Here is a 17,627-nt window from a genome sequence, read left to right as displayed (position 1 = left end):
GTAGAGACGGGGTTTCACCATGTTGACCAGGATGGTCTCGATCTCTTGACCTCGTGATCCACCCGCCTCAGCCTCCCAAAGTGCTGGGATTACAGGCTTGAGCCACCGCGCCCGGCCGAAACAAGTTCTTAATGACCTACAAAGAGACTTAGACTCCCACACAATAATAGTGGGAGACTTCAACACTCCACTGTCAATATTAGACAGATGAATAAGATAGAAAATTAACAAGGATATCCAGGACCTGAACTCAGACCTGGACCAAGTAAACCTAATAGACATTTACACAACTCTCCACCCCAAATCCACAGAATATACATTCTTCTCAGCACCACATCACACCTACTCTAAAATTGACCACATAATTGGAAGTAAATCACTCCTCAGCAAATGCAAAAGAACGGAAATCATAACAAACAGCCTCTCAGACCACAGGGCAATCAAATTAGAACTCAGAATTCCGAAACTAACTTAGAACCGCACAGCTTCATGGAAACTGAACAACTGGCTCCTGAATGTTGACTGGATAAACAATGAAATGAAGGCAGAAATGAAGATGTTCTTCTAAACCAATGAGAACGAAGACAAAACATACCAGAATCTCTTGGACACATTTAAAGCAGTGTCTAGAGGAAAGTTTATAGCAATAAATGCCCACATGAGAAGAAAGGAAAGATCTAAAATCGACACCCTATCGTCAAAATTGAAAGAGCTAGAGGAGTGACATCAAAAAAACTGAAAAGCTAGCAGAAGACAAGAAATAACTAAGATCAGAGCAGAACTGAAAGAGATAGAGACACAAAAAACCTTTCAAAAAATCAGTAAATGCTGGAGCTGGTTTTTTGAAAAGATCAACAAAATAGACCACTAGCCAAATTAATAAAAAAGAAAAGAGAGAATAATCAAATACATGTAATAAAATACAATAAAGGGGATATCACCACAGATTCCACAGAAATACAAACCACCATCAGAGATTACTACAAACAACTCTTTGCACATAAACCAGTAAACCTGGAAGAAATGGATAAATTCCTGGACACTTACACCCTCCCAAGCCTTAACCAGGGAGAAGTTGAAACCCTGAATAGACCAATTACAAGGGCTGAAGTTGAATCAGCAATTAACAGCTTACCAACCAAACAAGCCCAGGTCCAGATGGGTTCACAGCCGAATTCTACCAGACATACAAAGAGGAGCTGGTACGATTCCTTCTGAAACTATTCCAAACAATCCAAAAAGAGGGAATCCTCTGCAAATCATTTTATGAGACCAACATCATCCTGATACCAAAACCCAGCAGAGACTCAATAAGGAAAGAAAACTTCAGGACAGTATCCATTATGAACATTGATCTAAAAATCTTCAATAAAATATTGGCAAATCGAATCCAACAGCACATCAAAAAGCTTATCCATCATGATCAAGTTGGCTTCATCCCTGGCCCTGGGATGCAAGGCTGGTTCAACATACACAAGTCTATAAATGTAATTCACCACATAAACACAACCGAAGACAAAACCTACAGGATTATCTCAATAGATGCAGAGAGGGCCTTTGACAAAATTCAACAGCCCTTTATGGTAAAAACTCTCAATAAACTATGTATGGGCAGCACATATCTCAAAAGAATAAAAGCTATTTACGACAAACCCACAGCCAATATCATACTGAATGGGCATAAACTGGAAGCATTCCCTTTTAAATCTGGCACTAGACAAGGATGCCCTCTCTTACCACTCCTATTCAATATAGCATTGAAAGTTCTCAGAGCAATCAGGCAAGAAAAAGAAATAAAGTGTATTCAACTAGGAAAGTAGGAAGTCAAATTGTCTCTATTTGTAGACAACATGATTGTATAGTTAGAAGACCCTTTCGTCTCAGCCCAAAATCTCCTTAAACTGATAAGCAACTTGAGCAAAGTTTCAGGTTACAAAATCAGTGTGCAAAAATCAGAAGCATTCTTATACACCAATAACAGACTTAAAGAGAGCCAAATCAAGAACTAACTGCCATTCACAATTGCTACAAAGAAAATAAAATACCTAGGAATACAATTAACAAGCGATATAAAGGACCTCTTCAAGGAGAACTACAAACTGCTGCTCAAAGAAATAAGAGGACACAAACAGATAGACAAACATTCCATGCTCATGGTTAGGAAGAATCAATATTGTGAGAATAGCCATACTGACCAAAGTAATTTATAGATTCAGCACTATCCCCATCAAGCTACCAATGACCTTCTTCACACAACTGGAAAAAACCACCTTAAACTTCATATGGAACCAAAAGGGAGCCCGCATAGCCAAGTCAATTCTAAGCAAAAAGAACAAAGCTGGAGGCATCACGCTACCTAACTTCAAACTATGCTACAAGGCTACAGTAATCAAAACAACATGGTACTGGTACCAAAACAGAGATATAGACCAGTGGAACAGAACAGAGGCCTTGGAGGCAATGCCACACATCTACAACCATCTTATCTTTGACAAACCTGACAAAATCAAACTATGGAGAAAGAATTCCCTGTTTAATTAATGGTGTTGGGAAAACTGGCTAGCCATGTGCAGAAAGCAGAAACTGGACCCCTTCCTGACACCTTACACTAAAATTAACTCCAGATGGATTAAAGACTTAAACATAAGACCTAACACTATACAAACCTTAGAAGAAAACCTAGGCAAAATCATTCAGGACATAGGCATAGGCAAGGACTTCATTACTAAAACACCAAAAGCATTGGCAACAAAAGCCAAAATAGACAAATGGGATCTAATTAAACTCCAGAGCTTCTGCCCAGCAAAAGAAACAATCATTAGAGTGAATCAGCAACCAACAGAATGGGAAAAGTTTTTTGCAATCTACCCATCTGACAAAGGACTTGTATCCAAAATCTACAAAGAACTAATACAGATTTATAAGAAAAAAACAAACCCATTGAAAAGTGGGCAAAGGATATGAACAGACACTTTTCAAAAGAAGACATATATGACACCAACAAACATATGAAAACATTCTCATCATCACTGGTCATTAGAGAAATGCAAATCAAAACTACATTGAGATACCATCTCACGCTAGTTAGAAAGGTGATCATTAAAAAATCTGGAGACAACAGATGCTGGAGAGGATGTGGAGAAATAGGAACATTTTTACACTGTAGGTGGGAGTGTACATTAGTTCAACCATTGTGGAAGACAGTGTGGCAATTCCTCAAAGACCTAGAAATAGAAATTACATTTGACCCAGCAATCCCATTACTGGGTATATATCCAAAGGATTATAAATCGTTCTATTATAAGGACAGATGGACACATATGTTCATTGCAGCACCGTACAATAGCAAAGACTTGGAACCAACCCAAATGCCCATCGATGATAGACTGGACAAAAAAAATGTGGCACATATACATCATGGAATACTATGCAGCCAAAAAAAATGATGAGTTTGTGTCCTTGTAGGGACATGGATGAACCTGGAAGCCATCATTCTCAGCAAACTGACACAAGAACAGAAAATCAAACACCACATGTTCTCACTCATAGGCGGGTGTTGAACAATGAGAACACATCGACACAGGGAGGGCAGCATCACACATTGAGGTCTGTGGTGGGGGGACTAGGGAAGGGACAGTGAGGGGTAGGGAGTTGGGGAGGGATAACATGGGGAGAAATGCCAGATATAGGTGATGGGGATGGAGGCAGCAAACCACATTGCCATGCATGTACCTATGCAACAATCCTACATGTTCTTTACATGTACCCCAGAACCTACAATGCAATCAAATATACATATATTTAAAAAATAAGATTGTATCAGGCTACTGAGTTTGAATTGTACCTTAGTCTAGTGCTTCACAAAGTGTGAGACTCATTTACAAATAACATTTGGTGATATGAGGATGAAGCATGAAATCATATTGTCATATAATTTAAAAAATTTTTCAATTATCTCTTATGCCCCTCGAATTAACTTCAGGAGAAAGACTTAGGTTGAAACTAATCTGTCTTAAATGGTATTTTCTTTTTCTTTTCCTTTTTGAGATGTAGTCTCGCTCTGTCGCCCAGGCTGGAGTGCGGTGGTGGCTTGATCTCAGCTCACTGCAACCTCTGCCTCCTGGGTTCAAGCCATTCTCCTGCCTCAGCCTCCCAAGTAGCTGGGATTACAGGCACACTCCACTATGCCTGGCTGATATTTTATATGTTGAGTAGAGATGGGGTTTTGATTGGCCTGCCTCGGCCTCCCAAAGTGCTGGGATTACAGGTGTGAGACACTGCACCTGGCCTTAAATGGTATTTTCTGATTAGACTTTTTAACAAAGAAAAAGTGATTTTCTGCCAACATTTAATGATTCAGTTTTATTTTCATTAATTAAAAAAGATGTCTTTTATAGAACTAATAGTCATTTTCCCTTTTAATAAGTAATATGACGTTTTCTTTCCAAATGTATTTACTTAAGTGAAACACATCTATTCTGTGTAAAGACAAAGATGACATGTGGTGGCAGGAGGAAGAATTGAGATGGCTCCCTTCTTTCTGGATTGTTCCAAGAGGGGAGTGGTGGTGTCATTACCTAAGGCAGGAGTTGCAGGAAAAAAGACAGAACAAAGGAAAAGAAAATAAAAGCCAAGAATAAGAAATGCCTTGCCTATTATTACTGGATATGCAACAAAGTTTATTTAAACCAAGGTCCCATAACTTCAAGAATATACCCAACACACCCTCACCTTCTCTCTGATGCAGCCAATAAAAGCATGCCATAAAACAACCTTATCCTTTCTACAACCTGCCTTCTCACAGCCTGAAATCTCTCTCAAAATGCTGGTTGATTTTTTGTTCTGCCAGGTATTATCCCTAGGTTACATCCTTGGTTCTTATGCAATTTGGTCTTGACCTTAAACTTCAGAGCTTTCTTTTGTCTTTATATTACTGCTTTAACTTCAGAGCACAACTGAAATGCTATATTCAGCCAAGCTTTTTGGACCCTTGGGTCAAAGATCCTGGCACCCATACACCTCCAGTAACAGGCAGGCTTGTGTATGTACTCTCTCTCTCTATCTCTTTCTGTCCCCCGCCACCCCGACTTCTCTCAGAGGATAATCTTCCATTTGCATGGGGATTACTAGTGTGTCCTTGACATATATGGCTTTTTATGTATCATGCATTAAGATAGCAGATGTCAGGAATGCAAAGGGTTTTTCTTCTCTGGTTATCAGCCAGCCATTCTTTCTGAAGTAATTTGAAGCAAATCCCTTTTTTGGAGCAAGATCTTCAACTTTTGTTTTTTTCTTTTATAAGCAGATTTCTTTGCCTTTTGAGCTTCTTTTTGAGCTTCATATCTGAAGCTACTCTGTCTTCTGAGATATTGTTACTTATCATATAAAAATATGTACTGTGGGCCAGGCGTGGTGGCTCATGCCTGTAATCCTAGCACTTTGGGAGGCCAAGGCAGGTGGATTACCTGAGGTCAGAAGTTCAAGACCACTCTGGCCAACATGGCAAAATTCCATCTCTACTAAAAATACAAATTAGCCGGATGTGATGGTGGGTGCCTGTAATTCCAGCTACTTGGGAAACTGAGGCAGGAAAATTGAACTGGGGCTGGGGATGGGGAGTGGAGGTTGCAGTGAGCTGAGCTGAGACTGTACCACTTGACTCCAGCCTGGGCAAAAAAGCAAAACTCCAGCTTATATTTATATATATTTACATATATATACACACATATATGTATATATTTACATATATACATATATATACACTACATATTGGGCATTAGCTGTTTGAAAAATGGCTTTTCCTGCTGAATGTCCATGGTCAGGTCAGTCTGACTTTCAATAATTTCAATTGACGTCTTCAAATTGAGTCTTAGAATGTTTAAGTTTTTAAGTACAAAATTAGGATAGCTGTATTCTATTACTCATACCTTATTTGTAACCAAATAAAGTACATCATTATTTATTTTCAACAATTTAAAAAACTTTGCTAAATTTGGAGTTATAGTGTTGTAATAGATGCACATTTTTAAATAAGTTTAAAAGTTTTATATGTGTAACTAAACACAAGAATAGACACTCCTTTCTGTTAATAGTGTATTTTTCGTTAAGGGTTTACTTTTAATGAAATTTTGACATAGATACTCAAGAATTAAAGATCTGAAAATGAATTACATTTATAATAATACACAAATTCATACTTCCTATATTACTTATAAAAAGATATTTTTGTCATGGGGTATTTTATGTTAGCTTTAAGACTTCCATTTTTTTAAAAAAGATGAGTCATTTCCTCTGTCTGGGAGGTGACTGTGAGTGGTAAAATTCTGGGTACATATGTTGAGGTCACAGAGCTTTGTGTTAGTACAGGATCCACGTTTAGTTTCGAATTTCGACTTGACTTTGAAATAAAGCAATGGTGTTAGATAAAGAAATGAAGGAATGATTTGACTAAGGTAGACCTTTAACTGTATCTCCTGTTACTATCTCCTGTAGAAATAGGTGATATCTATGCCTTGGACTTTGAAATTTTCATTCTTAGGTCTATAATAAACCTAAATTCTTACTAAGACAAACACTCCTTGCTTAATTTTTGATTAACTTGCATATGCAAGAACATGAATTTATGTTGAAGAGGGATGTTTAAAAAAGCTTAGGCATGGCCTGACACAGTGGCTCACACCTGAAATCCCAGCACTTTGGGAGGCTGAGGCAGGCAGATCAGCTGAGGTTAAGAGTGCAAGACCAACCTGGCGAACATGGTAAAACCCCATCTCTACTAAAGATACAAAAATTAGCCGGGTGCGGTGGTGTGCACCTGTAATCCCAGCTACTCTGGAGGCTGAGGCAGGAGAATCACTTGAACCTGGGATGTGGAAGTTTCAGTGAGCCAAGATCATGCCACTGCACTCCAGCTTGGGCAGCGGAGTGAGATTCTGTCTCAAAACCAGAAACAAACAAACAACACCCTGCCCTCGCCAAAAAAACCAAAAAAAAACAACAACATAAAACAAAACCCAACAACTTAGGCATTTATGCCAATCTTAAAACTCAGAATTTTAGCAGGGTAAAAGTGGGCTCCACTACCTTACTTAATAGCTGTTACTCAGTCTCTTTCAGCATTAAGATTCACTTGTGTAAATGATAGATGATAAAATTTCCCTTATGTACTTGTTGTGAAAACTAAATTAAAAAGCATGTTAAATGTGGTAATATTTATAAAATGCCCAGGAGGTCATCTAGCATATAGCTATTGTTTGTTCCCAAGTCCCTCAACTCATTCCTTCATCTTTTCTGTCTTGGAAGACAAAAAGCATTTCCTTCTCCTCAATGTAATCCATTTCTTGATGAAAGATGATGTATTTCCTCTATGAAGATGAGCGATAGATAATAATGGATAGTGATGGATAATGGCAAATACCAAAGAGATTGTGATCTGGGCAAAATATCAGATCTCATTAAGCAAGATTGCTTTCTGTGTTCACATTTATTACACACATAATGAGATACAACAGGTTTATTTGCATAGTAGATGGAGAACAGAATTTATTAAAAGGCTCTTGATAAACTTCTTAATGAAGTAAGGGCTTGCAGGCATAGTGTTGGCCTCACCAGGGGTTCAGTAATTGTGTGTATGTCATTCAGATGAGATTGTTCATACACATGGGAGCAGAGGACAAAATTTAGAGATGAGAGGGCTGAGAATGGGTACAAAGAAGAGGCAACAGAACTCAGAAGAAAGCTATTGATACGGTTTGGACAGTTTGTCCTCTCCAAATCTTATGTTAAAATGTAATCTCCAATGTTGGAGGTGGGGCTTGGGAGGAGGTGTGTGGGTCATAGGGGTGGATCCCTCATAAATAGCTTCATGCCCTTCTCACAATAATGAGTGAGTTCTCACTGAGTTTACGTGAGATTTAGTTGTTTAAAAAAGCATGGCACCTCCTTACTTTCTCTCTTGCTCCATCTCCTCCCACATGGTACACTGGCTCCCCTTCGCCTTCTGCCATGATTGAAAGTTTCCTGGGCCCCTCACCAGGATGTGATTCTGGTGACGGGCCCAGGCTCTATTCTTTCTGAACAGCCTGAAGTACTGTGAGCCAAATATACCTCTTTTCTTTGTAAATTACCCTACCTCAGGCATTCCTTTATAGCAAAGCAAATGGACTCACACAGCCATTCCATGGATAATGTTAATTTCCCATGATCAGTGAAGTTACTAGACTGACAGAATATTTGTTGTAAGTTTTTGTGGATACCAGCAAAGTTATAGTTTCATGTCTAGATGCATACCAGGTTACTAGATGGCACAGATCTAAGAAAGGAAACAATGGGGATCCCACAAGCAAACCCTCAGACATTTACAGACATCATAGGGAGGATTTGGAGCATCAAACTCAAACTGATGGTTTGAGTGACACTCATATATATCTCTGAGGGTGAAGGTCTCTGGTGCCATTTGCTTTAGATACATGGCCACAAGGCATCATTATGTAGGGTTTATGTTCTTCCATGTATGACAGTTATCAATGTAACATCCTCATTAGAATAATTTTGCAATAGAAATGTTTAGTATTTAAATATTTCATAGTAAATAACTTTCTCATATATTAAATAAATAAAGCAAAATCATTTAATAAAGTTCTAACTCTGAGTTATGTTATAGGTCAAACTGTATTTACCTATCATGACAACAAATGGAGATTCTACCCTGGTACATTGTCAGCCACATTTTAACAATATTTATTCTTTGGTGTAATCATAAAAAGACAGTTCTGTATACTGAAATAGCTTGGCTCACAAAAATTTTTTCAAGACTTACATATGTACCTGAAAAAACAAAGATATTCAAATGACTAACAAACCTGTTAAATGCAAAAAATAAATATGGGGGTGGAATGAGAAGGTGACTTTTGGGAAAAAAACAATGAAATGGTTGACTTTTGATGGTAATTGATTTGATATGTCATTAAAGATATTTGACTATTTTTAAAAGAAATGTCCATTTTAATAATATTTAAATCAGTCAAAAGAACTCTAGAGGTGTTGAATTCTTACTCCAAATCTTAACATTTCCATGTGGCAACACCACAATTTTCAACCTTAAAGAAAATGCAGAAAACGGTACATTTTCATTCTCACTGCCACCAACCCAGCTCAGGCTGGGGACAGCTGCATTTCTCTGAGAGCCTACAACTGTTCTTTCTGTGATATTTCTCTCCTCCAGCGTATTATCTACAACTCTGTGAATGATGTTTGTAAAGTTGTGCACTCCATTGCTATCAGGATTAAGGCAAAACTTCTTCCGAGGTTTACAAGGCCCCTTGCTCATCAATCTCCTTCATTTATCCTTCCATATTTTCAGTGCAACACGCCCGTGCTATGAATGCATCTCATCTTTGGGCTTTTATGTTAGCGGTCTGAACCTTTCATCTCCATCTTGCCATCTCTTTCCCCACATTTTTAAGCGTCCGTTTATAAATCTCTTCCTTCAAGAAACTTCTCTGAGTCCTCAAAAGAGCTGATAATGATTTACCTTTATTTGGCAGTATAAGCGGGCTAGAGATGTCTTCATTGAGGAGGGAACATGAGCCTTGAAAGACTGAAAGGACAGGCTGCTGAAGCACAGAATGGGGGTTCAGGCAGGAGAAATGACCATAAGGAGGAAATGTGAAGGAAAAAAGGAGTCAAAAGAGCAGATAACAATTGTTAGTGTATGACATTAGAAAAGGGCTGAGGGTGAGGATTGTTGAGGATGATGAATGTCAGACTGATGAATGCAGAGGTTTTAGTGCCTAGTCAGCGGGTTACAACTTACATGGACCACAGAGCTTCATTAACACAAATTTGAAATTTGCGTTGTATGAGGCAACATGGTCAGCCCTGTTTTAGAAAGACGGGTGGATATGGTGTGTGTTTGTGTGTGTGTATAAATATATGTGTGTGTGTTTGTGTATATATACATAGATGTGTGTATATATGTATTCATGTATACATAAACTATATATGTGTGTGTGTGTGTGTGTGTGTGTATGTGTGTGTGTGTAAAGAAGCTAAGAACAGTGGCTAAGAGACAAGATTTGAGCAGGGCCATGAGTTGGAACATTTGGAGAGAATGGGAGAGAGAAAGAATCAATCACAGCCTTAAAAGTGAGATAAAATGACAATACATGGCAGTATAGAAAATAGTCATATGAAAAGTACTGGTGACAAGTGCCTACAGGATTTTAAGCACATGTATATATTTTTGATGGTAGAATATTTTTTCAGATTCTGGCTGGAAACAACATTCCTCTCAAATTGTTCAAATGAAGAGACATTGGCGCAGTGGTTCTCAGTCTTGGCTGTACTCTAGAAATGCTTGGGGAGCTTTGAAAAATACATGCCCATGTTCTATCCTCAGAGGTTCTGCATTAGTTGGTCTGGTTTGTGGCCTGGCTGTTGAGATTTCTTAAAAGCTTCCCAGCTGATTCTAACACGCAGCTTGAGGTAAGAACCCACGTTCAACCCCTGAGTTGCGAATGAAAGGACTGCTCTCAGTAGTATTGGCAGTGCTAGGATGAAAGGATGGTAAGACACAACAGACTAGCTACAGGGGAAAATAATGCTACTCTTATCATCAAGGAACAAGAGACACTAGATTGACCTAGTGAGAGCTGGACCAGAGGAGAAGGGGCTATTTTACCTGAGCTATAGTAAGGGAGTGGGGGATGCTTCTATTTCCTGACTTTTAGAGCTGAAGCAGGATGTATGAGGGTTCTCCAGAGAAACAGACCTAATAGGATGTGTGTGTGTGTGTGTGTGTGTGTGTGTGTGTGTGTGTGTGTGTGTGTGAATTTTTTAAGGAATTTGCTCATGTAATAATGTAGGCTGACAAGTCCAAAATCTGCCGAGTGGCCAGCAGGCTGGAGACCTAGGAAGAGCTGATGCTGTAGTTCATGTCTGAAATTTGAAGGCAATTGGGTGCCAGTATTCCCTCCTGCTCTGGGGGCAAGTCAGTCTTTTATTCTGCCCAGGATTTAAACTGATTGGATGAAACCCACTTATATTATGGAGGACAATCTGTTTTACTCAAAGTTCAGCAATGTAAATGTTAAATCTCATCTGAATACATCTTCATAGGTGCATTCAAAATAATCTTTGACCACATATCTGGGCAGTGCAGCCCCACAAAGTTGATATATAAAATTAATTGTCACATAAGGAGGGAGAGTAAGAGAAATAGTCTAGCTTCTTTTTCTTCTCTCTCCCCTTCCTTTGGCCAGTTTCCCAGGACAGACCTGAGGAACAAAGAAGAAGGAGTCCAGGATCTGAGGAACAAATTGGAGATGTCCTGCACATACTGCTAACTGATTTATCGTAGCCTTCATTATTATTGTGAAAATGCCTTTTCTATTGTTAAAATTCTAGTTTGGTTAGGTTGAGCAATATTATGACAGAGACTCTTGAATTAATTTTTAAAAAATTATGCTAATGACCTAAAGGTTTCTAAAATGATTTTCTTTTTAAATTTTATTATTATTAATTAATTAATTTATTTATTTTATGCTACTGGCAGGATCAACTAGGTATCTAAAATGATTTTCTAATGATCTTTGTTGAGATGGTTTCTCTTTAGGCTAGAATAACAATGTTTTTGTCACAAATGCAAATGTAGTTTTTACTAAACAATAAGAGCACTACTAAAGTGTATTTTCAGTTTGAAAGACAAAATACTACTCTATTTAACTTTATATTAGATGATATCAGTATTTGTATTTAGATTTTTGAAAAGTTTGGTCTTTTTTTTTTTGAGACGGATTCTCACTCTGTCATCCAGGTTGGAGTACAATGGTGCAATCTTGGCTTACTGCAACCTCTGCCCCTGGGTTCAAGCAATTCTCCTGCCTCAGTTTCCCAAGTATCTGGGATTACAGGCATGTTCCACCATGTCTGGTTATTTTTTGTATTTTTAGTAGAGATGGAGTTTCACCAGGTTGGCCGGGCTAATCTCAAACTCCTGACCTCGAGTGACTCTCCCGCCTCAGCCTACCAAAGTGCTGGGATTATAGGCATGAGCCAACTCACCAGGTCAAAAGTTTGGTCTTATACTAAGTAACTTGAATATTTAGAAGGAAAGGTGTGTGGGTATTAAAAATAAAACTGTAAAGAGGCAGTATTCGCTATGCAATCTGGATAATGATTGTAATAATCCAGATAATGTTTAAGTAAGCCATAGACATGGAAAATAACTTTGTCCCCTGTGATATTTAGCCTAGAAAACCTCACCTGCTTCTTGTTTGTGTGGTATGATTTACTACATACATGCATGGAGAAACAGCATGTTATAGTGATATATCTGCAGGATATTTAAGTGGAGACATTTGAGAGGCAAAGGAAAATCCTGATTGAAGCTTGAGAGAATATCATGAGACTGATGTGTATAGACTAGGCAGTCATTGTCCACCTTTGATGGGTGAAGTACTGCCAGTGGCTAAGCTGTTTTAGAAGAGGGCCCAGAAAGAGAGCAAGCACAGTTGGAGCTCTGGGAGCCATTAGTAATTAAGGGGTGGATAGAGAACTAAACAAGGAATAACTAGGGAAGTGGCAGAAGAGAGGGGAGTCAAGTAAGCCAAACCAAAAAGAATTTCAAAGATGATTTTCAAGTGATTAGGAGGACAATTTTAACCTTAATGAGGATAGTTTCATGAGTTGTGGCTGGAGCTGCAATGCAGTGGCTGAAGAAAGACTGTGCAGTGAGGAACTAGGGACAGTGAGGGCAGGTAATTCTTTTAAGGAATATGGCCATGAAAGAAGATGATAGGAAACGGCGCTAGAGGGTATGAAGGGATTTTTTTCCCTTCTTTTGTTTTTTATTGAGCAAAAGAGTTAAAATAGCAGTTTGTAGTTAGATTCTGAAGGTAAGTTAATTTCAGGGGTTGCCTAGATGCATGGTATAAGTTTGTATATGTGTCACTGTAGAAGCTGAATGGAGGTAAAGATCTTTGGTATACAGGAGGTTGGTTAAGTGACTTCGATGTAAGGTAAGATGTTGGATAGGTGAGGATGAAGACTGTTGGTCTGATGACAATGTTCTTATTAAATGGCAGTGAATTGACTGAAGGTAAGATCATGAGAGCAGCAGATCTGGGTAAAAGAATCTAACACCAGACAGAATAAGCTTAAGAGGAGCAGAGACTTCTTGACCAAAATGGATGTGCAATAGACAGGAAGTGGCAGTAGGGAGCCAGGAGGATTACAACCCTGCCTCAGGGGCTGAGGTTTTGTCTTATGGGAGAATATGCATCCTTTATGAAAGAGGTCAACATGAGAAAAATTGAGAGTTATGGGTTAATCAGAAGTGCTATAGATGGGATTCCATGAAATGAATGGAAATTTGATTTCAAATCATTTTGGTAGTTGCATAAATCTAAGTCTTCAGATGACCAATGTCATGGGCATCCTGTATGTAATGAACTGATCCTGCATGCAAGGAAGCCATGGTGACCATGAAGGCCTCCTGCAACTTCTTAACTTCTAGCCCATGCCCAGTTGGCTCCAGGCTTCAGGGGAATGAACAGTTATTTCAGTTAGTAACAGGCAGTATAGTAAGTATGACTAAATGTGGGGATTCTGTTTTGACTGCTTATCCCTCAGTGGGACTTATGGGAATCCTATAGATGCTCATAAGAAACCCGTGGTTGATTAGTGGGATTGTGAGGAATACTTGCTTCCATCTCTTTCCCCACAGGAGTTCGCTGAAATTCCCCTAGTAGCCTCATAACACAGAGGTAGCCCCTTTCAATTCTAAGAGGGAAGAAACAGGGATTTTCCAGGAGAAAGAAGAATCCCCTGTCTCTTCCCCACCATTTTCATAATCATAAACAAAGGGACAAAATTACTCAAGTTAGGACATGTATTTTGTGCTTTATACCAGAATACATACCCTGCCATTTCAGAAATTACATCCAAGTAGTCCATTCTTACTCATTTTGCACATTAATTTCATTCTTACCTGACAGATTTTGGCTCTTTAAAAATGTTCTTCAGAAATAATTCTTTTTTATAGGTGTTTCTAGTAACATTTGCTTCTTGCTTTTCAATTCTTGCCACTTCTTCCAACTTCAAAATCTAAGTTGGGAGAGCAAATACTTTGGATAGCACAGGCAATATTACCAGACAAGGAAAATCATTTCTTCCAATGGAAATTTATGGAACCCATAGGGGAAGCACACTCCTATTGTGTTTGAGATGAAGAGTCATCAAATAGAATAATCTATAGGAAAGAATATAGAAAATGAAAATTGTTAGCAGTTTTCAATATCAGCTAATCAACATATATATTAGGGTATATTTTGGTGCCACTGGAAAAAATACTTAAAATTGCACAAATGTATTGAGCAAACATCAGGACAGTGGTCTTACATAATATTATATATCCACTTTAGAAAGTATTTTGTGAAAATATTATTCTCATTGTAGAGTCTTTGTATTTATTACTGATATAAGAAGCTATTGATGACCCTTACAAAGACTTATTTGGGCATGAGAAGATTCTGGAAAGATGGCAGAATAGAAAGCAGCAGGCATCCATCTCCCCATCCAGGCAACTACAGTGGCAGAATCTTTTCAGTGTAACTATTTTGGAAATTTGGAGTCTATTGAAGGTTTGCAACTTCCAGGTGAAGATGTGGATGGTCAATTATAGTTAACTTCAGTCAGTATCAGCTCTTAGCTTGACAGCAGCCATCCACCCCATACCCCCAGATTTGTGGCAGGCAGCAGTTCGTGTGTTCTTGGAGAAGCTTACACATAGCTTGCAGGAGCCAAGGTGGGCAATAAAGATCCTGTCCTACAATAGCGGAGATCTGTATTCTAATCACTGGCAGCTTCTTCTGATTATGGAAGTACAAACACCAGAGATGAGCATCTGTTAGTGTTATACCTCCCTGCATAGTTGGAAGCCCTTTTCCCTCCAGATGAAGTGACCTCCAGGAGAATTAAAGGGTCAGTATCCTTTCCCCATTCATTTTTCTCTTTTTTCCCTTTTGAGAGCCAGGAATAAAAAAATAAAAGTAGGATATTCAAAAGCGATTGCTTATATGGGGAAAATTAGAAAGTCACCATAATGCCAGGGACAGGTGAAGGCTCAAAAAATACCTTGTTTACACATTAGGCTTATCCTAAGCACAGAAACAACCTACAACAATCAAATCAAATCAAAACAAACAAAAAAACCCTAAGTAACTCTGAGCAAGGGAAATAATCTGAATTCCAGAATTATCATACTACTAGATTCAAAAGTCCAGTTTAAAAAATGTCATAAGGCATACTAAGAAACAGGAAAGTATGTTTCATTCAGAGGAAAATGTAAGCCAACAGAACTGATGGCAGATCTACTATACAAAAACTTTTTAAAAACAGTTGCCTTTAAGATGCTCAAATAACTATAGGAAAACCTGAAAAAGCCAAGAAAGTTGATGTATGAGCAAAGTGGAAATATAACGAGATAGGAATCCAAAAAGAAACTAAAGAGAAATTCGGAAGCTAAAAAGTACAACACAGTAGTCCCCCTCTTATCTGCAGTTTTCTTTTCCATAGTTTCAATTATTTTAATTCAACCATGGTCCAAAAATATTAAATGGAAAATTCCAAAAATAAAAAACTTACAAGTTTTAAATTGCATGCTTTTCTGAGTAGATTGGTGAAATCTTTCCCTGTCCTACTCCATTCTGCCCAGGATATAAATCATCCCTTTGTCTAATGTATCTGCATATACTCTATCTGCCATGAGTCACTTAGCCATCTCTGTTATCAGATTTACCATTGTTGTATCACAATGCTTATGTTCAAGTAACCCTTTTCTTATTAATAATGGAACCAAAGTTCAAGATTACTGATGCTAGAAATTCAGAAATACCAGAGAGAAGCTGTAAAGTGCTTTCTGTAAGTGAAAAGGTGAAAGTTCTTGGCTTAATTAAGAAAGAAAAAATTATATGCTGCGGTTGCTAAGATCTGTTATAAAAATGGATGTTCTAATTGTGAAGAAGGAAAACTAATTGTATTGGGTTTGCTGTTGCACCTCAAACTGCAAATGTTGTGGTCACAATGCATTACAAGTGTTTAGTTAACATGAAAAATGCATTAAGTTTGTGGATGAAAGACGTGAACAGAAATGTGTTCTGATTGATGACAATGGGGTTTGGTGCTATCTTCAGTTCCAGGCATCCACTTGCTGAAACATCTCCCATGGAAAATGTAGGACTACTGCAATGCAGATGAAAAGTTTTCTAGAGAGAGTCCAAGAAATATTTGAGAAGTCAAAAGGAATAATTGTTAAACATGAAGATGGGATCATTGAAATTATTGAATCTGAATAACAGAAATTTAAAAAATAAAGTACTAAAGAACCTGTGGTATACTATCAACAGGACCAGCATATACATCGTGGATATTCTAGAAGGAGAAGAGAGAGATAAAAGTCACAGACTATTTGAAAATTTCCTGAATTTGATTAGGGACATAAATAGAAACATCTAAGAAGCTCCACTTGTATAAGGTACTAGTCAAAATCATAGAACAGAAAGTAGAAAGGTGGTTGCCAGGGGCTGGAAGAAAGGAGAATGGGGAGTTATTGTTTAATGGGTACAGAGTTTCAGTTTTACAAGATGAAAAGAATTTTGGAGATGAATGATGGTGATGGTTACATGACAATATCAATGTACAATTGACCCTTAAACAATATAGAGATTAGGAGTGCTAATCCAAAATATGCCACCCCATCCAGCCAAAAATCCACATATAACTTTTGACTCTGCCAAACTTAACTACTAATATCCTACTTTTGACCAGAAACCTAACCAATAACATAAACAGTTGATTAGCACATATGTTTAGTATGTATATTATATACTATGTTCTTATGATAAAGTAAGCTAAAGAAAAGAAAGTATTTTAAAGAAAATTATAAGGAAGAGGAAATATATTTACTCTTCATTAAGTGGAAGTGGATCATCATAAAGGCCTTCATCCTCAATGTCTTCATGTTGAGTAGGCTGAGGAGGAGGTGGAAGAGGAGGACGAGGAGGGATTGGTCTTGCTGTCTCAGGAGTGGCAGAGGTGGGAGAGAACACACATATAAGTGGACCAACATAGTTCAAACGCCTGTTGTCCAAGGGTTACTTGTACTAACAAACTGAATTCAAAAGCCCCTTAAAAGGATCGCTCACCATGATTAAGTGGGATTTATCCCTAGAGTACAAGGATGGTTCAACATACACAAATCAATAAATTTGGTACACCATATTAACACAATGAAAGACCTGAAGATATTCATTACTGGATGGTCTGTAGTTGCCCATCAAATGGGAAATATAGGTATTTGCTGAAGATGTGTGTGATAGTAATGATCTAGAGGACAATGTAGAGATTTAGGACAGTCTCTGAGAGCATATGAAAGGAAGTTTACCACAAACAAATCAAATGAAAATGAAAGAATTGAATGAAATGACAAAAACCATTATGTATCTAGGTTACAGTCTGCTGTCAAGAGCCAGTTATACAATGCAAGCACTTTGGCTACACCAAGAAAACCTGGAATTTTTTAAAAAAGTAGTACATACAATACAATTTTATATAATTTACATTAATAT

At 38.0% G+C, this 17,627-nt stretch overlaps 1 long non-coding RNA gene across 1 annotated transcript in view; it reads right to left on the bottom strand.

Annotated features, from left to right (window-relative positions):
- The window catches only part of LOC108303124, a 25,893-nt gene extending 10,196 nt beyond the window's left edge, over positions 1-15,697 (bottom strand). The window contains exons 1-3 of the long non-coding RNA XR_001824695.1: positions 15,646-15,697; positions 13,991-14,106; positions 7,084-7,128 (exon numbers count right to left, since the gene is read on the bottom strand). This is a non-coding gene — a long non-coding RNA (uncharacterized LOC108303124). The remainder of the gene's footprint in view (positions 1-7,083; positions 7,129-13,990; positions 14,107-15,645) is intronic.
- Positions 15,698-17,627: the final 1,930 nt, after the last annotated feature.

The sequence above is a fragment of the Cebus imitator genome, unplaced genomic scaffold, assembly GCF_001604975.1.
Source record: "Cebus imitator isolate Cc_AM_T3 unplaced genomic scaffold, Cebus_imitator-1.0 Scaffold45, whole genome shotgun sequence".
Lineage (NCBI taxonomy): Eukaryota > Metazoa > Chordata > Mammalia > Primates > Cebidae > Cebus > Cebus imitator.
Note: the sequence above shows the minus strand (reverse complement) of the source record. Positions and strands in the feature narration are given on the sequence as shown.